Here is a 25,089-nt window from a genome sequence, read left to right on the forward strand (position 1 = left end):
TTAGTCCAGACTATGAATCCAAGGAACTATTGGATAGATTGCTATAACGTTCTGTATCAACATCTATGGTTGAAGAGGTCGAAACTACAGCAACACTTGTTATACAAAGAAAAGCTTTATTGTCAGCTGTTTCAGGTTGGAGATGACCCTGATGGAGAACCGTTGGGCTGACTGTTCACTTTCTTTCTCCGTACCACTTTGTGTCGTTGGAGTCTTGACCTCTTCAGACTTTGACCCTCCTCCAGGCACCTTGGGAGTAAGTGAGGCTGAGCCAGAAAACCCCCACTGGGCTTAAACATTCACGAGTCCCAGAGGAACCCTCAGAACTCTGATGGCCCTCCGACTTTTCATCTGGAGGAAATAAAACATCCCCTTGAATGGCACAGGGGACAGATGTACCAGTGACGGATTTTAACTGGAGACACACACACACACACACACACACACACACACACACACACACACACACACACACACACACACACACACACACACACACACACACACAAAGACACACACACAAAGACACAGACACTCATTTACTGCAGTATCATTTTCCTTCTTCACAGTTGAGAGACTTTTATTTACAAATCAATAAGCTAAAGTCAACATTTGGGCACAGAGTTTTAAATGTGTGATTTATTGATTCATAACATTTAGCTTTATGGCCCCGGCGTCTGAGGAATAATGCCGTGTTTAGAATGAAGCCGATAAATAAAGGTGACAGCTGCCATCTTTGGCCGGCCCGTTGGCTGGATGAGATGACTGAACATTAACAGGGTCTTGTTCTCCACTCTTATCTCATATTCAATGTTTCCATGGGAGGATGGCAGCCCAATCAACACAGAGTTGATCTAACTGAAGAGATCATCTCATCAAGCATAAAAGAAAGGCAGATCATTTTGTATTAGACCAACAGTGGAGCAGGCTGTGGTGGAAATGTGTATGGTTAGTGGCAGAAACTACTCTGCAGCAAGAAATCTGCTCATCTTTTGTTAAAAACAAGTCATTTCATTAAAACTAGAGTTTTCTGAGGAGATTCAGGGTGAATGCTGGAAGCTGAAAAGCTGACACTGTACTGAATAGATGTCTTTAATGTGTAAAAAGAAGTTGAAGTAGGAGAAATAGTTGTAAAATGGAATGTGGACTAATGGAAATAGTTTTTTTTGAATGGCTGAACTGTAGTTGAATAAGAACAAAATTGGATGAAAGATGTGGAACTCTTGAATGAACTGAGAGGCTTTCAGTTGGTACGGTTGTGTTTCTGAGTAGTTTAGTTATAAATCCACCAGACTCCAACGCTGCAATTCTAATAAAACACACTTCATTCACACTCGTATTAAAGCCTTCATTTCTCACTTCAAACCTGGAAAGAAACCGCCGATATTCTTTCCTCCAATCTACCACACTCCCAGTCATTTTACCTCACCAAATGTAAAACACATTTCATTCAAACCTTCATTCAAAAATCACCAAATCTGGTTCTGGTTCTGGTTGAAGTCCTCAACCAAGGCCAGGCTGAGAAGAGATGGCTGAGAAGAGATGGTTGTGCAGTCCAGGTGACGAGAGATGGATCCAACATTTCCTGTTCCGAGGTAAAGTGTTGGGTTTCATGAGATATGACTTTAGAAAACAGTTCCTCCTCGGCACAGTGGAGGTTGGTTTATGCCATTTAGCTGGTTATACCCGTCGTCTTCTAACTTCTTCAGTACATCAGGTTTGTATGCCCTTGTATGCATAAACATCTTGACCATCTGTGGAGGCTCACCCTACGTATGAACAAAGCTTCACCCATACGACATTCTTTCTTCTTATAGCGCTAAGGTTACACTTTCGTAACCTTTTTAACATCTTATGACTTCTGAATTTATGTCAGTGTTTACCAAAGATATTATGTAGTATTATGTTAAAACTGTATACTAACAGGTTGAGTTTGTAACTTCATGTTCCCTCTGTGGAGGTGTAACTGCTGTGTTTTCACGTTGACAGTATTATGACTGGAATTTATATTTTTATGTTATGTTCCTAAAATCTTTTCTCTTTTGTAGGCTACACCTCTAGGCAGAATAAATTGGGTGAAGCAGAAGAAGTAATCATGGCAAAATGAGAAATAAAGACCCATAATAGTATTTTAAATGTTGGGTGTCAATTCTCCTCTGCAGTTTGATTTTTGTCTTTTTTTTATACTTAAACAGGCTGATGAAAGAATGTTCAAAACAAGAAAGTGAAGGTAATCTAATTATAAAACAGTCTTTGGAGCATTTAACCACAGTAGAGACTTTTGGTTTGTAGTTGATGTACTTTAATTAATTAACCTCAGGTGTTTGCACTGAATGAGAACTTGACGTCTAATGATGGAGTCTAATGATGGAGGAGCTCGGCTCTTGTTTGCGGTGCATAAACATTATACATATTATATATATATATATTATATACATTATGCACAACCTATCCCAATGAGATTGTACAATGAACAACCTCCGGTTCGAGTTGCTACATGCCAGGTTCTGAGCTCCACAGTCTGGACTTTGATCTCTCTGGGAATCGATTGATTGAGGCCAGATGATGAAGACGCCGTCTGTAGACCGAGGATGAAGGGCTTCATGACAAATGTCGACAGCCGCCTCTGTCTCATGGTTCAGGCCGAGCAGGTGTGCAGCCATCATGAATTCCTCATTATGACAAATAGAAGTACACTTGAAATAGGAGCACTGGTACACAATTATACATTACCGGGAAAAAGATAGCTCCCTGATGTTTGTGTGTGTGTGTGTGTGTGAGTGTGAGTGTGAGTGTGTGTGTGTGTGTGTGTGTGTGTGTGTGTGTGTGTGTGTGTGTGTGTGTGTGTGTGTGTGTGTGTGTGTGTGTGTGTGTGTGTGAGAGCTGGATTTTGTTCCTGTAAAAACAAGACAGAATGGTGTTTAAGTCCTCGTGTTGTTTGTTATATGATGATATATTATAGAAGAGGTTGGTGTATGAGTTTCCTCTTCCTCTCTCATTTTCTCTCCCTTGCTTTCCTCCCTTGAGTTCTCATCTCCTCTCTTCTTCTCTGCCTTCATTCATCTCCTCTCGTCTGTTCTGCTTTCGACTCCTCTCTTTCACTTCACCTCTTTTTTCTATCCCCCTTCCTCCCCTCTGATATTCTCCCGTCCTACCAGGTCTCTGTTTACTATCTCCACCAGGAGATTATGTATTCACCATGTGTCACTGTGCATGTTCGTATATGTGCATCTCTGTGTCTGTCCACGGCTAATCTCACATACTACTGGACCCAGAATTAAATGAACGTCATGCTGTATTGAAGAAGACTTGAAACTAGAGATTGAGACCATAAACTCATGTTTACAATGTTTACTGAGGGAATAAATCAAGAGAGAAGTAGAGTCATTTTCTCATAGACTTCTATACAACCAGAGGAGTCGCCCCCTGGTGGACAGCAGAGAGAATGCAGCTTTAAAGACACTTCCGTGTTGGCTTCTGTTTTCAGAAGCGGAGTGCTGTCTGGTAAACACACACGCTTTATGTTTGCTGTTTTAAGATCAATGCCTGATGTCTGCTGCTTCAGATGTTAGTTTTTCCTCGTTAACAGCAGGACCGACAGTTTCTGTTCAGAGGAAGCGTTTGAACATCAAGACTCACTCAGTGACTCACAGCTCAGCTGCACAGATGCATTTCTAGAGAGTTGCATGATACGTGTGAGTGAAAGCTTTGGGTCTAGACGGGTGGTGTTGTTGTATTTAAGCTGCAGACTCACCTGATGGAGATCTACACTCTAACTGAGGACACGGGTCATCACTTATTTCAGTCTCCTGTCTTTCTCCTTTCCTTTTCCTATTTCCTCCCTTCTCTCCCTTTTATTTCCTCCAGCTTCTCTCCCTCCCTCTCATCAGTGCTCCCCCCTGCCTCACCCTTGCTCACCATAATAGAGTAAGTGGCCCATATAAACCTGCCTCCAGCTCCCCGGGGTGCTGCTGGTACATTAGGCTTTGGGTGATGGTTTCTGCCTTCTCTCTCCTTATTTCAGCCCGGCTTCTACTCTGTTCCAGCGGACAACTCATTACACTCCCCACGGAGGCCCACTTTAAAGCATTTGGGAGGCAGAGTCCAGAAAAATTGTTCTTATTAGCCTCTCAGAGTCCAATATGTGCTCAACCCTGCTCTTGTTTTTATTTTTCATCTTTACAGGGTGACGCGATCAGAACCTCTCTGTGACAACAGAATCTGTAAAGAAAGCTTTGCTGCTGGTTTAGTAACGGGAGGATGTGTGTTCGGGGGTGGGGGTGGAGGTGGGGGTGGAGGAGATATGTGGGGCTCGGTAACTTCTCCGCTGCTTCGTCAGCAAATTTGTTCAAGCGGAGGGCACAAGAGTTATGTGTCTGCAGGCCGGAGAGCAGGGCTTACTCGCTCAGAGAGATGAGCCGCGGCTCCACTCCTTCCTGTGAATGTGTCTGGTCTCGGGCTGCGTCTGCAGGCCGGTGTGTCTGGCTCAGCAGAGCTCCAGCAGGTGGTCTCCTACGGCGCCGCCAGCTGAAGGAACACCAAATGATGGTTTTGTTTTTCTAATTCATTTCAGAAACTGCTTTTAACTGAAACTAATCCACCATTCACCGGGCAAACACCTGCATTTGCTTTTGACTCTGCAGGCAGATGTGCTTCCATCCGACATCATCGTCATAACATGAATGAAATGTTAACATTAACTGGTTTTCAGATTAACATACTGGGAGCCGAGGCCAACAACTCAAACCAGATATGACCCCAGACCAATCTAACCTGCAAAATAAAGGAAGCCAAAACACAATACCTACCCAGAATCCATCACCTGCCAGAGCAGCCCACCAATGGTGTCCTCGTCCAGGCACTCACCTGTTTGCATACACATGCAGACACCTTGCACACATTCATGGAGAGCCAAATATGACCACGGAACAGGATGAACAGAAGACAATGAAAACAGATTGAAAACCAATGAAGGATCGCTGAAGAAGACGGACAAAACTGATTTGAATTTGGATAGAAAGAAGATAGATTCTCTCACTGTGATTAATTATTTTCTCACATGAAACCTGAGAGTTTTGTGTGAACCAACAAACATGGAGCTCCTTCTCCTCCCCTCCACCTCCCTGTGTCTCTCTTTCACATGCAGAGGCTCCTCTCTCTCTCCTCCTTCTCCTCTCTGCTTCATCTACTCCCCGTGGTTCACCTGAGATTGATGATCCTCTCCTCTGATTGTGGTAATTACCCCTGTCCTGCTGCTGCAATGCATTACGCACAACAGACTCACAAAGCATCGGAGGGGGCAAGGCCAGCTTGCTTTTCATCGGCCTCCTGATGCATGCTGGGGGAGCAGAGTCAAGGACCGGAGACGATGGCTGACAGTGTTTAGCACCGCTGGCTGACGATTGATGTGTCAAGATGGAGACGAGGAGGACGTTGTGTGACGCCTTGTTGTCCTCCCCGTGAAGACTGATGCAGATGAAGTCCTCTGCTTCAACGTGCTGAAGAGAGAACGTCCTTGTTGTCAGGCGTCCAGCTGAAGATGGCCGCTCGCTCTGTTGGAGTTATATCACCTCTGTATCGTTACATTGGTTTGTCATGCACAATGAATGCAGGACTTTGAGAAGTCATTGACATATCACAGGATATGGTTATCTGCTTATTAACACATCCATCTTAAACAAAAGAGCCCTGTGTCTGTCCATGTAAAGAACGTAGGTCGAATGTTCTCTGTTTTTTAGCTCGGTTTTTGGTCTCCACCTCCAACTCCTGAGGGAAATCTCCGGTTCTTTAGCTGCTAAACGCTCCACTATGTTCAGGCTATGGAGCTGAAGAGGGAGCCGAGCTAACCCTCACCTTTGTCCTGAGCTCTGGTTAGTGGCCGTAGGAACAGGTTGCTGTTACAGCGGCCAGCACTAGCTGGAGATCGGGGGGGCAGATTAGAGGTTTTTGTTTTTCTCAACATACACGAAGCTTACAAGAGTGACTTTGTTAAAACGTCTGGATGGTTTCTAATCATCACATCTCAGCTTCAGTTTGTCCAACAGCCTTCATGAAGAAGATTGTTGATATCGATCCATCATAATAACAGCTGGAAAAATAACAGGAGTGAATGACAATTCAAGCTAGAGTAAGTTAAAACTCACTTGATTTCATTTTGACTGTAACTTGACTTTTATTTGTATACTTTTATTTGTATATATGTAAATGGTCATTATATGACAATACGAAATGATGTGCAACAGTATGACACAATCTAGCCATTTCCAAGCAGACCTTAGTGATTTTCCATGGACATTTTTGGCACACAATTCATGGTTTAAATATTTTTTAAAAATGGCTTTGCATGTGTTTCATTACAGAAAAACAGTGTTCAAGTAACCGAATATAAACCGGAAGAAAACTCCAAAGGACACCTTTAACAGACGTGTGATGAAGGTATGAATTCTCTTTAAATAACTGTAAAGCTGTGTTTCAGTTTCAGAAGAAAAGTGTCTGGACGCGTCTACAGTCTGCAGCATAAACCAGTCCACCACTGCTGGATAAAATAAAACACAGATTGTAAAAAACTGGTGCGCCTTCAGCTTTACTTTAAATATCTGTAGTTCTCTGGAAACTAGAACGACAAGTTCAAACATGTGAATGTTTGATCTGATATTTAGTGCTTTGGTGTTTGACCCCGTCTATAAAGTCTACCATAAAGCCAATCCACGAGAACAGTCACAGTGACTCACGATGACTCACAGAGCCGACTGTCAACACTTTCATTAGGAAATAAAGGACCCACAAAGGACAGGCATTATAGTTTTTCAAATGAAGGTGTAGCCTTGAGCTTTGATCTGAAAGTCTTCACAGAGAAAAGTGAACGTTTGCAGATAAAGAATTGTGGCTTCCACCTTCAGAAAACAGCTTTGTGTTATCATTTGTGTGGAGCATGGCACGCGTCATCTGTTAAACTCATGCACAGAAATGATTAAATGGCTCTAACAAATGGACTAATTAGACTAGATTAGATTCAGCTGTAATGTTATTGCACGGAGGAAAGGCACAGAGACAATCAAATGCAGTTCAGCGTTTGATTATATCATATATAGTGCAAACACTATATATGATATACAGTATGAAGGGAATCCAGTGTGTATCCATATACTGAGATATATACTGTGTGAATATATGCATATAATATAAATAATTAAGACTGGAAACAAGGGGTAGCTCCTACTAGCACCTCTAAAGCTCATCAATTAACACCTTTTATCTGGTATCTGATTATCACTCTTTTAGAGGGACTCATTTGCTGGACCATTTCCTGGGCTGGACCAGTTGCCAGGCAACCAGCCACAGAACCCACCGGCCCGACGGGCAGTTACTGGAGGTAGAGTGGTCCGCTGATCACAAGAGAGTGTGTGTGTGTGTGTGTGTGTGTGTGTGTGTGTGTGTGTGTGTGTGTGTGTGTGTGTGTGTGTGTGTGTGTGTGTGTGTGTGTGAATGGGTGAATGAGCACAATTGTGAAGCGCTTAATAAATGCTGTCCATTTGCAGTGCGTACCCAGTGGAGACGGCAGGAAGTTACTGCTCCAGGAATAATTGGAGAGTACAAATGAGGCATTTGCTCTGTTGACTTAGTGCCAAGTTACAGTAGGAGCAGGACACGCAGTCACAGGTTGCTGTGGATGTTTAGCTCGGTGAAGCGTTTAAACATCAAAACACAGATACACACATCTGCTCATTAAAGCCAAAGTTATCAGACTCTGCCTAAGATAACAGCAGCCAAATATCTATTTGACAATAATTGTTTTGCTTTGGATTTATGAGCTGTACTGCAGCCAGCCACCAGGGGCCATTGCTCTAATGGAGACGGAGTATTACACAGGTCCTTTTCCTGAACATGAGGAGTGTAGCCTTTACAATAATGCTAAAAGGACGCTTTCCATCATAAATCCTGCAGGTAGCCTGTTGGCCGTCAGAGCACAAAGGAACACATCAGAGTTGAGGTGGAAATGGGCTGAGACCGTTGTTTTCATGCCGTCTCCGCCGGGTCGCTGAGGCTGCAAACGTCGGGACAAACCAGCAGAACTGAACAGAGAAACACGGCGGAGTTCACCGGACCGAAGAGGATTAGATTTTAAAGCACCCCCACCTGGCTCTGCTCACTGCTGAGGTGGAGAGTTCAACAGCATCAATCATCCATCAATCATCCCCCTGATCCAACACTTCAAACTCAACTGGGAGCAGCGAATGTAACCGAACGGAGCAGTCTTTATGAATAAGATTGACGTCTATTATAATCACTGGACTCTCCTTTTACATCTCTGTGGAGTGAAAAAGTGAACGATTACGCTTTGAGTCCTTAACTTCAATGCTGAACCTGCATCTAGAATGTAGGACCGGACCCTGGAAGAGTTACCGCCCCCTCCCTGGTCACACTGTTCCATTCTGCTGCATTGCAGTTTACAAAGATTACTGTCAGCACATTTAAAACAATTAATATATGCATTCATCTCTGGGGCGAGAGCTGGAGGTCGCTAATGATCAGCGCTTCCACTCTTTGTTGAGAGTCAGGAGTTTAGATGGAGCTGGAGGTGCCGGCAGAACCTTCAGGATCTGAAGATGTCACCTCACAAACTGAATGTCATTTATGTATCGCAGAGATACTTCACCTCAATTCTGACCAGTTTGAAGCCGTTACAGGGACAGTTTGCTTTTCTCTTCTCCTTTAAATAAAGATAAAGAGCATCTGGTTAAACTGTGGTAAACGTTGTAAAGTGTGTTTGTCACCGTGAAAGAATAGGGATGACGGCCAAAGTTGGAAAAACAAGAGCAGATTGTTAAAGGTGTTAAATGTGTTTAACGTTTAGCCGTGGGTCGGGGACGGCGTTACGCTCCGTTAGAGTTATTACTCCACTGTGTCTTCACATAGACAATAGTGGTTTATGCTCTAATAATGCTCTGAATGTCATAACAAGACAAAGCGTGCACAGCTAAGCAAGCAGCTCTGTTTTGCCAATTAGCAGCAAACACAAAGTGCAGCTGAGAGCGTGGCTGTGGCGTGATAAAGAGACACGTCCGGAAACCAGGAGCCTCGTGGTACGAACTGTTTACTGACAGTGAGGGCTTCTCTGCTGACTCACAACCCAAATAACAATGTTGACATGTTGGAATGCATGATGGAGACATGACACAATCCTCGTTAACAGTGCATGCTCTTCAGTCTCTGTGAACAGCTGTTGTTCTCTGGGGGACTGTTTCTGATCCATATCTCATCCATTATGCCCAGACAGACTAGTATTTATTTAAAGGAAAGGTATATTCAGCAAAAACATACAATGCTTTTATTTTGAAATGTGTGCAGGAGAAGATGCATGGACTTACAGGGCTACATTAATTAATAGAGAACCTACCTCTCATAATTCATTTCAAATGAGCACATGCTTCTTAACCTCTTCTGTCTGGAGTACATATAAATGACATTCATAAAGAGGTTAGACTGCCTGGCCATTATGAAAGGACATTTATTGTAGAAAGTTGAGTGAGGCAGCCTTCAGCTTCCAATGAGGGACTTGAGCACACAACTTCATGTCAGTTAAAACAGGTTTGATTATTTCATATTTCTTTACACTGTGGCATTGATCCTTTTCTCCAGTACAGCTAATAGAAGCTATCACTATGGCGTACCGTCAGTCACATGACCCTGGTAGTCTGTCTCTCCCACAGTGCAGTAGTTTTTCCTTGTTTCATGTTTTTTTAATCCTCACCTCCTCTTTCGTTGCTTCTTAACTTCCTACCTTTGTGATTCTTTTCACCTGTCCCTCATTATCTCCCTCCTTTTCTTGTGTATTTAGTGTTTCTAGAATCTAATGTTCCATCCCTGGTTACTAGTTTTCATTTCTTAGTGTTTGGCGCTCCAGATGTTTTGGGATTTACTGTTACCTGAATTCTGGAGCATTAAAACACTTAACTGCCTGCATCCTGGTGAGTTTTTCTGCAGCAATGAGGAAATGAAGGAAAGCACAAAACTCAGTTGCCAGGTGACAAAATGAAAATATAGTTTATTATAATGCAGCAAGGCTTTTCAGCATTCTCTATTGCTTCTCTATTGTTCTTTTAGGAGGATATCGTAATATTTTGATAAAAGAAGTCATATCATTGCAAGAATGAAGTTGTAATTTATTAAGAATAAAGGCACAATACATCAGGACAGGGTTAGGGTTAAAGACACTGACGGTCTCACACCTCCTCCTGTCTGGCAGTAGGACGATGCTCTGAGGTGCCGTGAGCCTTTGGACGGCCCCTCACTTTCAGCCAATCAAACGCTAGCATGCTAGGTCGTCCTGGAGATGTAGCCACAGGGAGAACACATCCGCTGGCTCAAATATAGGTACATATTGATAGGGACATATCACCACCGTCCCTATGTAAACTGTGCCCTTGGTTTATGTCAAAGGTGTTTCTGCAAGCCACCTCCACCATCTCATAACATATTCATATAAAAGGTATAAAAAATGATGTTGCTCATAAAGAAAGTGTGATTACCCGGCGTGAGTTAGGCGTGTGTGTGTGTCGTGAAGCTGATGAAGCCTCGTTCATCAGCTCAGATGAAGACGTCATCCTGGGTTGTGTGTCTGCTCACACACCGTCCTCCTCCTCCGCCTCGGCTTCCTCATAATTATACAAGCCCACACACTGTCAGCAGATATATTCTGGAGAAGAGAGGAAAAAAAGAAGATCAATCTGTGCATCTAATCCAGCTTTACACAATGGCATTATATCCATAATTAAAAAGAAGATTAATAGCATCCTTAGAATATGACCTACCCAGGGACACCAGTATGGCTCTGGTTCTGTAAACACTGGGCCGCTCAGAGCTGAAACCCATTTAGACTATGTTAATGCCCCGGCCTCGTTATTAATGGGAGGCGTTTGCACTTGCATGTGACCTTGCATTGGCATCATGTTAAGTGGGGAAATGTTTCTCTGCGAGGGGTAAAATAATGTGCTGACACTCAGATACAACCCCTCTCCCCACTCCCCAACAATAATCACATTCATGTATTAAATCATGAATATGCATGAGACCTGAGATTCACTGAGGAGAAGAGTCTAAATGCACACAGTAGTGGTGTCATGGATGTATGCATACATACATACAATACATACAACATACAATAAGTGCTACGAGGAAGGCTCAGGTAGTACTTCTTTATCAGTAGTACTTCTTTATCAGTAGTACTTCTTTATCAGTAGTACTTCTTTATCAGTAGTACTTCTTTATCAGTAGTACTTCTTTATCAGTAGTACTTCTTTATCAGGTAGTACTTCTTTATCAGTAGTACTTCTTTATCAGGTAGTACTTCTTTATCAGGTAGTACTTCTTTATCAGTAGTACTTCTTTATCAGATCAGGTAGTACTTCTTTATCAGATCAGGTAGTACTTCTTTATCAGGTAGTACTTCTTTATCAGGTAGTACTTCTTTATCAGGTAGTACTTCTTTATCAGTAGTACTTCTTTATCAGTACTTCTTTATCAGGTAGTACTTCTTTATCAGGTAGTACTTCTTTATCAGGTAGTACTTCTTTATCAGGTAGTACTTCTTTATCAGTAGTACTTCTTTATCAGTAGTACTTCTTTATCAGGTAGTACTTCTTTATCAGGTAGTACTTCTTTATCAGGTAGTACTTCTTTATCAGGTAGTACTTCTTTATCAGTAGTACTTCTTTATCAGGTAGTACTTCTTTATCAGGTAGTACTTCTTTATCAGGTAGTACTTCTTTATCAGGTAGTACTTCTTTATCAGGTAGTACTTCTTTATCAGGTAGTACTTCTTTATCAGGTAGTACTTCTTTATCAGGTAGTACTTCTTTATCAGTAGTACTTCTTTATCAGTAGTACTTCTTTATCAGTAGTACTTCTTTATCAGGTAGTACTTCTTTATCAGGTAGTACTTCTTTATCAGGTAGTACTTCTTTATCAGGTAGTACTTCTTTATCAGGTAGTACTTCTTTATCAGTAGTACTTCTTTATCAGGTAGTACTTCTTTATCAGGTAGTACTTCTTTATCAGTAGTACTTCTTTATCAGGTAGTACTTCTTTATCAGGTAGTACTTCTTTATCAGGTAGTACTTCTTTATCAGGTAGTACTTCTTTATCAGGTAGTACTTCTTTATCAGTAGTACTTCTTTATCAGTAGTACTTCTTTATCAGTAGTACTTCTTTATCAGGTAGTACTTCTTTATCAGGTAGTACTTCTTTATCAGGTAGTACTTCTTTATCAGGTAGTACTTCTTTATCAGGTAGTACTTCTTGAAGAGGTGAGGTTAAAGATGGGCAGTGACTCTGCTGTCCTGAGGTCAGTGGGGAGTTCATTCCTCACTAAATACATCATGTGCTGATGGGGGTGGAGCTGAGTCAAGACTGTCCTCAACAGAAAAACAACAGCATCAGTTGAACAAACAACATCAGTTGTTTGTTCAAACCCTCGGTCACATCGCCATGGTTACTGTGTTGACATGGAGGCATTGAAGTACACATACAAACAGAAATGGGAGACATCTATAGTTCCATAACATTGCAACTCCATCTAATGAACAAGACCTTTGATAGGATGAACAGGTTTAAATTCAATGTTTCGCTTTATTGTCATCATGAACTGGATTGCACAATTCAATGCACTCACAGAAACTAATACTTTAACACACATAAACCGTTTGAATAAGACAGAGATATTAAATGAAACCAAACAAACACTGAAGATGAGAAAAAAGGACCAAATCTATCTTTGTGACTGACTCGTCTACGTGTGTGGTATGAACCGGGTCAGCCCGTCGGGTGTATGGAGTGCTCGTGATGTTCTACTTCTCACGGTCATCGTAGGTTGCTGCTCACGCTGGTGGTGGACTCGCTCAAACATGAATGAGTGGAGACTGACAGCACAGCAGATTAATGCTGCTTTCATGTTCCACTCTGATGCTCTTACTTCTGGAGTAAGGACACGTTGCTTTAGGTGACGACATCCGACCGTTCACATACATTCATATAGCGTCGCCAAAGCCTTCCTGAGCAGTTTGGTGTTCGGTGTCTAGCCCGAGGACTCTTCAACATACGGACTGGAGGAGCCGGGGATCAAACCGCCGTGAGTCGACGACCCCTCGTCACCCCAGCAGCCCCCCGGATGCTACAAGGAGGATTAGTTGTTTTTCATTCCTTCAAACATTGACACGCAACACATATTTGCCATGAAATATGGAACAAATTATTCCAATTTTTCTGACACCACAAGCACAAAATGCTTTATGTAACGACGGTGTTGTCTTGCACATCGGGGTATTAGATCAGAACGTTTTCGCTCTGTACTGTAGTTGGTCTGCATCCTCCTCCGCAGGGTTGAAATACAGTTCTCACCTCGCACGCAGCCATCTTTACGCTTGTGGCGGTGTAAATCTGTCTGTAAAATGCTGAGCCGCTGGCTCACAGGAGAAGAGAGACCTCACATTTAATATTCAGGCCCATAAATAAACTCACTGCTGCCATTTTTATACGAGCACAAGAGGCCAAGCTGGAGACGCACCAAGAGGAGGAAATACCGGATCCATGACTTCAAACCAAGACATAAACGTCTCGTTCATCATGAATATATTCATTATCAGATAAACTTCATGTGCAGACGCTCACAATGTCTGCTCGTGTTGTGTTTCTCTGGTAACTGTCACCAGTCCAAGTGTGTGTTGACAGTGTTGGAGTGTGGAGGAGCTTCAGAACAGCAGCTAATGAGGCTGACGCAAAAACACTGGCACACACAACTCAGACTGCTGCTTTAAAATGTCATGTTCTAAAACACTTGAAACAAGGCAAGAACACCTGTTACTGGAGGCGGCGGGTCAGCTGGGTAAAGTGGAGTGAAGCTCCATTTGAAATGCATGTTCTTGGCCACGCACCATCCTCTCTGAATACCCCACGCACGCAACAGAACATTTGGACTAGACTTCCATGTCTGTGTTTTAATTATTTGGATATGACCGATTTAATTAATCCAGCTTTTTGCTGAACTATATTTTTTGACAATTTCATTGTTCCAAAAGTCTATCTCCACACTGCCAGGAACACAAATGTTGGACACAGCAGTCATTTCACTGCAGAGAGTGAACTGTGACTCAAATAGTTACAAATGTGTCGCCAACTTTGTTTTGCTTTAGTTTCTTTCCTGTTTTATTTTGAAGTTCCCTGCCTCTTGTGTCCCGTGTTCACTTCACTTCCTGCCTTTGTGTGTTTTCCCGCCTTTGTGATTGTCTGCCCCGCCCCTGATTGGATCCACCTGTGTCTAATCACCTCCACCTCCACAGTGCAGGTACACCCTGTGTTCCTCACGCTCTCTGTCAGAGTGAGCTGATACGTAGGAATGGCAGATCATCCTGTATCTGTATATTATAATGATGATTTTAACAGACATGACATTTCCACTCTATGTTTTTGTGGCATTGAAAAGCTCCGTCTACCACCTAGAGGTGGTGACCTTGACTGAGGCTTTTTGGATATTCACTCTACAGGCTTTGGCTCCCAAAGGTTTGAATGATGAACTCCTACTAAATGTGATGTTAAAGTATTGATCTTGGTATGACAGCCTCTCTTTATTTTCTTGAAGACACTTTTCCTATTAATGAAATTATTTTTGCCGAAACGACAGTTCAAACCAACAAAATATGGACCCAGCTGAAGTTATTCCCTACTTTGTATTTATGGGGAGTGGAGGAGAGCTCCAAGCAAAGAATACAAAGAGGCTGCATTGACGAAACACCACTGGGAGGCATGATAGGAATCAGCCAACTAGCCTCCAGCGTCCTAGCTCCCAGTCTGCACCTCTGACTAGCCTCCAGCCCACTGTTCCCCAGTCGACCAGCCATCAGTAAGCTAGCCACCAGACTACCAGTGGTCAGTCCTAGCCCATTCCTTGGAACTTGCCTAGCCTTTGGAGGGCCTCGCCCTATCCGATCAGCCGGACATGAGCCGGTAAGACTTCTGTCCAACCCAAGAAGGAAGCAAGGCAAAAGGAGGTCAGTTCCCCAAGCTGCCAAGTGGTGATTGGTGGTGACAATGGGCAGCCCTGGCGGAGGCCAGCACGCACTGGGAACAGGCTCGACTTTGTGCCGAGTATCCGGACACAGCTCTCACTTTGGTCATACAAGGACCGGATGGCTCGTAGCAACAAACCAGGTAGCCTCCACAGGACTCCCAGAGGGACACGGTCGAAGGCCTTCTCCAAGTCCACAAAACACATGTAGACTGGATGAGCAAACTCCCATGACCCCTCCAACAGACCTGCAAGGGTAAAGAGCCGGTCTGCCACTCGACAGGCACCGTACTGACTTCCACATGTCAGCCAAGACAGCCCAACAATGTCCAGAGCCTTCAGCATCTCCCGTCAAATCTCCCAAACCCGAAATGTCTGTCATTTTGGATGGTTGAGTGGAAACAGCAGAAAGCACTCAAGATTGCTGCTATTGCATGAAAGCTGGCAAGTCACAGCAACAACTCTAAAATATATTCATCAGAGCTGAACACAAGAAGGTAAAATAGATTTTGAGCTGCTCCCGTCTGGTCATCGATTTAGGCTCCTAAAGGCAGAACATAAGTCTTCTTATTCTACATGCCTTGCAGGCATCAAACACCAAAAGACTGCATCAGGGAACACTTGTTATGTAATACGATGTGCTCTCTAATACTGTTTTTATAACTTATTCCATGGTACCTGCCTATTGGCCCTATTTTATGTTGTATACAGTACTGCATATTTCCATGGCTGTATGGCTTCCTGTACACGGAGGAGCACTGATCTGTCTGTCTATGGCTGTGGGAAGCTGTTGGAAAGTAAGTAACAAAAAAGGTACATTTCTGAATATTGTCTGGAACATTTCCACCAATATCCAGTGAATGTGCTCAGAAACGGGGGACAGCTGCTCAGCCAAACTCTCACACTCCTCAGCACATTCCAGGCTTCTGATGGCAGGGAGCCAGCAGAAACCGTGGCAGCACCTGTTCTGTCCATCAGTGCTTACTGCTGGACACAACCGGCTACGGCCAAGTAACAACAGGCATGCCAGAGCACTAATGGGCTCGCGGTAAGGTGGCCATCATGGGCAGCATCATCACCATCAGACACAATTCTTATCTGTGACATGTGCCCCGACTGCAGCATAATATCACCTGAGGCATGTGGAGGAGGTGGAGGAGCTGCAGCTCTGTTCACTAGAAGCAGAAGATAGAAAGACATTTAACGACATTTAAATTCACAATAACCCTTTGTTTAGAGGAGCCTTAATTATCATTCTGAACATAAATATATCAGAGAATAACTATTCTCAGGTAGATATCACTCCACTACATCTTTACGTAGATAAGTTATCGGATCGTGCACCTTTAACAACAAAAGGACAACCACAAGTCCTGCCCTTCTCTTAACGGAACCATCCCATAATAAGTTCATCTCCATAATGAAAGCCCTTGCTGTTGTGCTGGGAGAGTGACAGCAGGCAGCGTGCCCTGTGTTTGCACTAGGAAAGGCGTCTCCTCATCTGTGCGTTCCCCAGCTCTGTTTTAATGTGACGGCAGTAAAAGCATGATTAAGGGTTTACACTGAGGCGGGTTAAGGACCTGGAGCAGGCAGCGTCCTGAAGGACATCGTCCTCCCACACAGGATTTAAAAGAGACAACTGCTATCTGAGCTTTGCATTTTGACAGAATAATAACATTCATTCTTTTTTAATCGCTATAGATGAAAAGTCAGCATCACCAGAGTAAGGGTTCCTTTGAAATCTTTATTTCGAATAAATTTATTTCGTGACTAGCATATGGTCTTTTCAAAATAAACTCATTTTTTAGGATTAGGAATCGTCGTTTGGGGTTAAAACAACCACGGAGGTGACAAAAGCTTGTTTCACACAGGGAATGAACAGCTGTCTTTACAGTTCCTCCTTCATGATAATGTGGGTAACAAACATATTCCCAATATCTATGAATGATGGTGCATGATGAGACCAGCCCGCAGACGCTGAAGGTCACCTCGGTTCTTTGTCCTCAGACACCGAGAGGCCCTGACCGAGCTGTGGTTGGTACGGATCGTGGAACCACAGGAAAAACAGGACTCAATTTCACAACCCAGCAGGAGAAGGTGACGATAACACTGTCTTCACTTATCACATAAGGTTCTGTACGCAGGAGAGCTGTCAGAATAGCAGACAAACAAATCAGCTGAGGCAAAAACAAAGTTCAGAAAAAACAGAAACATTGACACAAGAAAATCACTGAACTGGCACAGAGACAGGAGGGTCTACATGCACTGTGGAGGTGGAGGTGACGAGACAACCAGGGGCGGGGCAGACAATCACACAGGCGGGAAGTGGAGAATCTGAAACAAGAGGAAAGATAAAGAATCCTAAATAGAACTGTAAACACTGATTAGCCTGGCGTCTTCCTCTCATGCTGCTTACCTGGGCTCACCTGGTCCCAGTGAGTCTTTAGAGCCGGTTTCTGTGGAGTCACAGTGGAGATCCTCGGGGAGAACATTCCTCTTCAAACAAAGCAATTTCCTTTTCTTTCGTTGGTTATTTCCCAGAGGATGGAGGGAGGTATGAACGGAGGGTTGGAGGACTGGAGGGTTCTCTGTGCAGAGGAACCCTGTACATAAGAACCCACCGGTCAGCACATTTTGCATGATAGATGAGGAGCAGAGGGACTGAGTGTTCCCTGTTAACTGGAAGTCTGCTGGTGTTTGTTCTGCACACAGGAATGCAGCTGGGTTTTGCATTTATTGTGAAAGGCTGCTTGTTGAAGACGTAATGGATCTGGCTACCTCACTCGTTCTCATAGTCAGCTTGTAGGGGAATACATTAGCACAAAACCAGCCTCAGACGTCTCAGTCATGCTTGCAGTAGTTTGGATTTTGGACTCTTTCTGTCCCCTGTCAAATATCTGCTGAGCAGTGAACCTGCTGCAGTGGCTGTAAAGTAAATGTTTCTATCCCAATGCAATTCAATGCAGTGTATTGAAAGGAAAATTGAAAAAAAACGTTAAATACAAATTGTTGTTTGCCGATATAGCAGAAGGATTAGGTTAGTTTTAGGGGTAAAATTGGATTGATGGCTTTACTACGTCAGAGGATGAGATCATCACTGATCTTATCCTCTGGATGACCTATGACCAAACCTGCAAAACCAAAGACATCCCCATCATCCTCAGCTGTACTGTGTTAAATAATTAGCTAATGTTGGCGTGCTAACACGCTAAACCACGTTGGTGAACATGGTAACTAGTATACGTGCTAAACACTGAGAGCATTATAGCATGGCTCATTGAAGAGCGCTAACAGGACACGGGGTCCCGTTCCCCTCCGGTTGGGTCCTCATACTGTTAGCATTGATCTGGTCTCAAGAAAATCTGAGTAAAAGTAAAATTCACATGTTGACCTTTGATAATATAAAGAACCTCTGCTCAAGGAGCTCAGATGGCTAAATATCAGGGGTCCATGTCGGGGCCCCACAGCTAGTATGAAGAAGAACACCTGAGTCCTGAACAAGAACACCCTGCATGGCAGTTCTTTCTGTGCTACAGCAGACTGTGAATAATTGTCTTATGAATAAATAATAATCTGTTAGTCCTCGTGGGAGCAAACACACATGTTTGGGACTTTTAGTCATGCTGTTAACCTCTGGATTACTCACTGGGTTTTAGACAAAGATGTGTGTGTAAATGTTCAACATCTCATTAGCCTATAAATCACAAAGTGAGACTGAAACATAGAAAATGCTTCCACGTTCACTCAATAAGACATGTCTCTTTGGTATTCATGGTGACTTAACTGATTTAAGTTTCAGCTCCTTTTACTGTCCAGTGATAGACTTTGCTTTTATGGCCAAAGATGTATTTTATCAGCTCCCACCTGTCATTAGACTGAGTCACAGTGAACACCTGTGATCAGATCTCTCTCCCCCTCTCTCTATGCAAATCATCACATTTCTAAAATATCAGATAAGCATTTTAACATTTTTGATCAAATCATCTCTTCAGATCTGTATTCTGCTGGTTTGACAGTCAGAGGTCACGGTTTAGTGGTCTTTTAATGGATGAATCAAACTGAAACTGTCAACTGAAGAGGACAAATAAAGTTCTTTGAAAAGTGAGCGCTGAATGTTCCCCACGTCCCCAGTGGAGAGTTCGCCCTAGATCAGAATACAGTAATAAGAGATACGTTGAAGCCAGTGTAAGACATCGTATACTTTCTGCATAGCTGCACGGATGGAATATGTAAGTATATGTTTTTATTTTAACAGGTAATTAAACACTGATAGACATGACTGTCCGTACCTGCACTGAGACAGCCACTGGCTCTTAAATCTAAGTATGGTTGTGTATTTGTCATTTGTGGACTATATTTCATCGCATGATGATACACTTAAAGTACAAGTGTGCCAACTGCCTATTTGTGTCATGTGTTCCCGCTATGCGGGGACAGACATCCACGGGCTACAGAGTCCATCGCCAAGCCTCTGAGGGCCTCCGAGCTGCAGCGCCGTGACCTCTGACCTCCCTGCTGAAGGGAGAAAACTCTGACAGAACTTTGAGAGATGGTATCTGGGACGGCTTCAAAACCTTTCATTTGCCAAATGTTTATGACCCAGAGCGGTCTCATCAGAAAAACGGTTCAGATTGCATTTAATTAGTTGTGCTATAAATGTGCAAATCCTTGTTTATCTGCTGTTATAAATCTGTCCTATTTTAGAATCATAATCAGACTCAATCTGATGAGTGCACACACTCACAATCAGGACGCTGTTTTGGAAATCATATAGTTCATTTAGGATGTTTTTTTAACACCAGTTCTTTGACATTTATAAAATGTACACATTCATAAAATCTGAAATGATGAAACATTCATTTTGAGACAGATATTTGGAAATATAGTGTTGTCCAAAAAAATATGGACAACAGAAGAATTACCACTCGACTTCTAAAAACTGCTCCATGTAAAAAGACAGAATCTGAAAATGCTTCTTTTCCAAAGCAACATTTTGAAATGCACCAGTGCAGTTTGTGTCCTATAAATAGTTAAAAGTCAGTTCTGTGTTGGCTTGGTCTCCTGGAGCTAACAGTAAATGACAGCGGTCTGCTTCAGTCTCCGTGGTGTTTCTCCTTCTGTCGTCCACTTGATGGGCTCAATTCAGAGGACTCCAAGCTCACAAAAGGCTGCAGCCTGAATGATGTCGCCATTCAGGTGATTGCACCGAAAGACGGCGGAGCACAATTTTCAATCCTCACTCTTGCAGCACAAAAGTAATCCATTGTTGCCATTGTAGAGCCCTTGTCCAGAGCTGGATCTAATGCGTGGGGAATATTTACTACATCTTTGTCATTTCTCACAAGACCAAGCTTCATTTAAGACTCAATAACTTGAAATTGAAAGTGTGAGTTATCACAGTGTCATAGTCTGCCATGTGCTCTTTGAGTGGGACTCAGTGGTGAGTGAGATTCAAGCTGTGAAATTGGGTTTCCAAAAACACATTATCAAGGGGAAGTAAGTACATTTGGACAGATAGTGTGCTCTGAAAGCAGCATCTTAATATGTGAACCTATATTGTTTCACTTTACCAATATGTTGACTTCTCAACTGGAATCCACACTCCAACAATTCAACTAGGGCATGTGTTCCATGAGCGAGCTAGAAACATGTTAGTATTAAATGAAGTGATTGTGTCATGTTTGTTGAACACAAACAAACAGAAAACCCAGATTAATTAATTTCATTACTATCAATCCAATGAGAATGAGGTACATCAGAACCGTGACCCTGACATTAAAGCTATTGTTCATGCCATACGCCCACCAGATGTACAGGCCTAGTGGTGTCCCGTCAATGAACCTGACCAGGACGTGCAGTACTGTCACTTAATCAGTTGGCATCCTTGGTATTAACGGTAAGTAAGCAATATATTCCTACATGAATGTATTAGGTACGATAGGATGAGTAAGAAACTGTAGTTATTAGGGATGATGAGTATTTTCCAGGCAGAATTAAAAGAAGCAAGGTAAAATCTGTGTTTGAAGTAATAGCAACCTCTGCAGCATCTCATTACTACCCTTTAGACTCTTTCCCTGGGTATCTAGCTTCCATATGTCAGTCAGGGAAATCATATTGGATCCTCTTACTATTCTTTTACTCAAAAACCTTTTGATCAGGTGGAAAATTCACAATCATGAACTGGATAAAGCTTTCGAATAACAAATAGCTAAAGAAAATCTAGACGTTTTGTGTGGGGATCAGAGGGTTTAGAGGTCTTTTGGAGATGGTGAGCATTAAAAACAAATAGCTTTTTAGCTGTTGAAGAGTTTCCATAAAACTTTATATTGACAATTTTGAGTTTTGTAACCCTCTCGGGACCTTACGCAAAAAACATAAGCTTTGTGGTGTGTATGGGGTCATGGACAATTTGCCCCCTGGCTCCCATTCTGCTCTCTCATGTGTTTATTTGGCTGTTCTTTGTAAAAGTGATGATTTAAAGAAGTTTGGGTTTGAAAAAGTGTTGGATCCACTTCTGATCTGGTTATTTTGGACGAACATGGATTGTTCATCAGTGAGGTGAATTAAGTAATATCTGACAACCGAGGAGCCCATGGGTTGGCGGTTTTGTAGAAAGTTTGAAGGGTGCAGTGGAAACGGCACTGTCTGCTGTGGAGCTAGGCAGCGCTGTATTCTGAGTAGTTCATGTCACTGCAGGCTACCCTCCAGACGTAGTACATGGTCCATTTGAGCGGGTAATACCTGTCGAGCTTCATCATTGTTTTAAAAAGTAGATCACCTCAGAAAAACGGAACAATTGGGTTAGGGTTACACACATTTTGACTACAAATGGGGAAATAAACACAATCGGCCTCATACCACTGACTTTCTCAGTCAAGAAAAGTCTTAGTGGAAATGCACATGAACATTGGCGTCTGCTTCGATTGTTGCCTCTGATGATTGGTCCACTAGTTCCAGAGGATGGACCTGTGTGGCATGTTGGTTTGGATCTCAAGGACACTGTTATGATTCACCTTGGAACCGTGGTTCTGATGGAGCATGAGGAACTGATGGATGACGACCCATCATCTTCGTATTCAGTGGAGGAATGTGTCTGGTTACCCTGAAGAGACACGCTTCAAACTCAAGTTGATTCAATATTGTAATTGCATATAATAAATGAAATATATGTCCACATCCTCATACTGTACATCTTGCTATCTCTATCTTCATCATCTGCCTTTCTTCACAGGGGGAACATAGTTGTTTGATGGGACAATGAATCATACAGTGATGCCTTAAGCTGAATGAATGTGGAGTTCAAATATGATGGCAAAGTTAAAACAAAATGAAAATCCATAACTTTGGACCGCTTTGCTTAAGAAAGACCATTTTTAGCATCTGTCAGAACCCTCTGTCAGCTGTGAGATTAATCCTCTAGAATGTAATTGTTCAGAAAATATCCAAGACAACAAAGTGGTCCACAGATGTCCTTCTTCTTACTCTGGTGTTTTGTTAATGCCTGTTAGAGGGGCAGCATTCCTCTGGTAATGATTCAATCTCACAAACAAACACTGCCCGGTAAACTTCTGGCATCTGAAAGAAACTATTCACATCAGTTGTGTTCAGTGACGGGAATGTAGTGGGTCTGAATTGGAACACAAGCAGGCCTGAAACCCTTGATTGTCTAACATGTTTATTGTGTTTTCTTAAATTGCAAAACCATTATTAAGGAAGTTTAAATCCTGCGTTGTTTCCTTCTACGTTCACTGGCTACTCTAGCAGTCTCCTTCTTCCCTACCATCTCTGCTGAAACGTTCATAGAGTTCTATTGTGAAGCTTCGTTTCAATCCTTCCAGAGAACAGTCACGACTCAGCACAGGAACATTCTAAGGTTCTCTGGCTGTTTGGATTTTGTGTCTTGGTGTTGATGGACTGACTGCACAGAGAACAAGGTTAACAATGCATTCTGAAACATTTGAGTGCTTCACATACAGATGATGATTCAGTGCTTTCAACCTTTTACCTCTTTGCAAAGCTGAGTGTAGAGAGTTAGAAGAGAATAATGGCACCTCCTGATTTATCATCAGGTTCCAGACAAATAAAACATTCATTCATTCTTCCAATGCCAGAAAAACTGCATTTTTAATGTCAGTATTTGGACAATAATTCAATTCAATTTATTTTATATAGCCCAAAACCACAAATTGCCTCAGAGGGCTTTACAATCTGTAACCATGCTTCTTCTTCTCACATCGGCACAGGAGAAACTTGATCAGTTTTGGCGTCTGGTCTATTTTCTAACAAATCTGACTAGAAAACACACCGGATATAAATTATCTTATTATTATAAATTACCCAATATGCTTTCCACGCTTTTGCATTTCCTCTACTCTCTCCCTGCTGAGTTTTTATTCCAGTTTCCCCCAAAATGATCAAATTTCAAAATCCGTCCACAGTATTTAATAGAAATAGCCTCGTGTCATTGTGTTTTATAAATCACAGACTTATTCCACATAGTTGTCAGTTGTGTTTATACAGAGAGCAAGAGCAGAAAACACACAAACACACCTTGTTATTTGTCTCCAAACACATTTTTATTAGAGTGGCATTTCACAATGTAACACCCAACAGACGTAACCCCGACCAGTCGAAAGCCACACAACATCCACTGTCCATGTTAAATAATTACAACACATTCCAAAGATGTTACCCATCAAATCACAATTAAAAATTAAAATGGTCAATTTGCAAAAGTAGCCATCAAAAGTAAACCCTCAGCTGATGTTTCCCTCTTATCTCTTTCAGAAATAAAAATGCTCTTTCTCATGGTCCTAGAATGTATCTGTAGCATAATTTGATTCATTATTTACTGTAGACTTTAAGATATATATATATCGCTTGATCACTAATAAATAAACATCATACAACATCTTTATCAGAATGTTTTATCAAACAAGCTTTGTTTTCAATTATTGGGTTATTTTAACCAAACACAAATCTGCTCCAATTATTAAGTCTTTAACGATATGATCAATTGCATCTCCCGAAGTCTGGCTGGTTTTAAACAATTTCCTAATCATCATTACAAAAATAGAAGCTCCTGTTTTAATTGAATGCAGTGTTTGGCAGGGTAAAATGAATAATGTATTTTGAAGGACACTTCCTTAACCTTCATAATTAGGTATTCATGAGGAGGCATACAGACCTTCCAATGGCCTATCTATCATTTACAAACAGATTTCAATATGCCACGACATCTGATGTATGAACATCTCTTTGAAATAGGGCAGGTAATCAACATCATTGTTGTTGGGATGTAGTGAGAAACTGATCTCCACTTATTAAGCAGTGAAACAATGGCTCGGAATACAGACTGTGTGTGGGTTATGTCCTGTGATGGCTGATGCAGCACACCGTACAGTTACAGCTGGAACATCCTCCATTACTGGGTTTCATCCAGCATCCGTAGCTACACCTACCAAACATAATGCCCTATCATTTAAGACCACAAATGACCACGCAGGGCGAGTGGGACTGGAGGTGGATGGAGACCGCTGTTCGTTCCCCGAGTGACACCAGAAGCCATGTAGCTTGTGTAATGCCGTTCAGGCACTTCCTTGGTTATTTATTTGGGGGTTCTAGACCAGTAGCCCGTCCTCCTCTGACCCCCACCAACACCCTCATCCCTGGCCTGCATTTTAATCAGAATTTACACTTGTTTTTTTACAAAGAAATGAAAAAAATATTCCATATTAGATACAGCAGATGATATTGGGTTTAGTAAAAAAACAGTTACACCTTTTAATGTCATGTACCTCATGTGCACACACATACACCCTCTGCTGCTGTATGTTCCTATTCATATGACTCTTGTGTTAATAGCATTTCCCCCTTCATCTCTACATTTATATTTCATTATTTGACTTCATCTCCAGTGCACAGAGGTGTGGATGTACAGCCTGCTAGCCGTGTCTGTTAGGAGGACCCCTGTATGTACAGAGCTGAGCCCATGCTAAACCACCCTAACACCCAGGACCCCGTTACTGCCA

Source organism: Anoplopoma fimbria, chromosome 22 (assembly GCF_027596085.1).
Source record: "Anoplopoma fimbria isolate UVic2021 breed Golden Eagle Sablefish chromosome 22, Afim_UVic_2022, whole genome shotgun sequence".
In the NCBI taxonomy this organism is placed as follows: Eukaryota; Metazoa; Chordata; class Actinopteri; order Perciformes; family Anoplopomatidae; genus Anoplopoma; species Anoplopoma fimbria.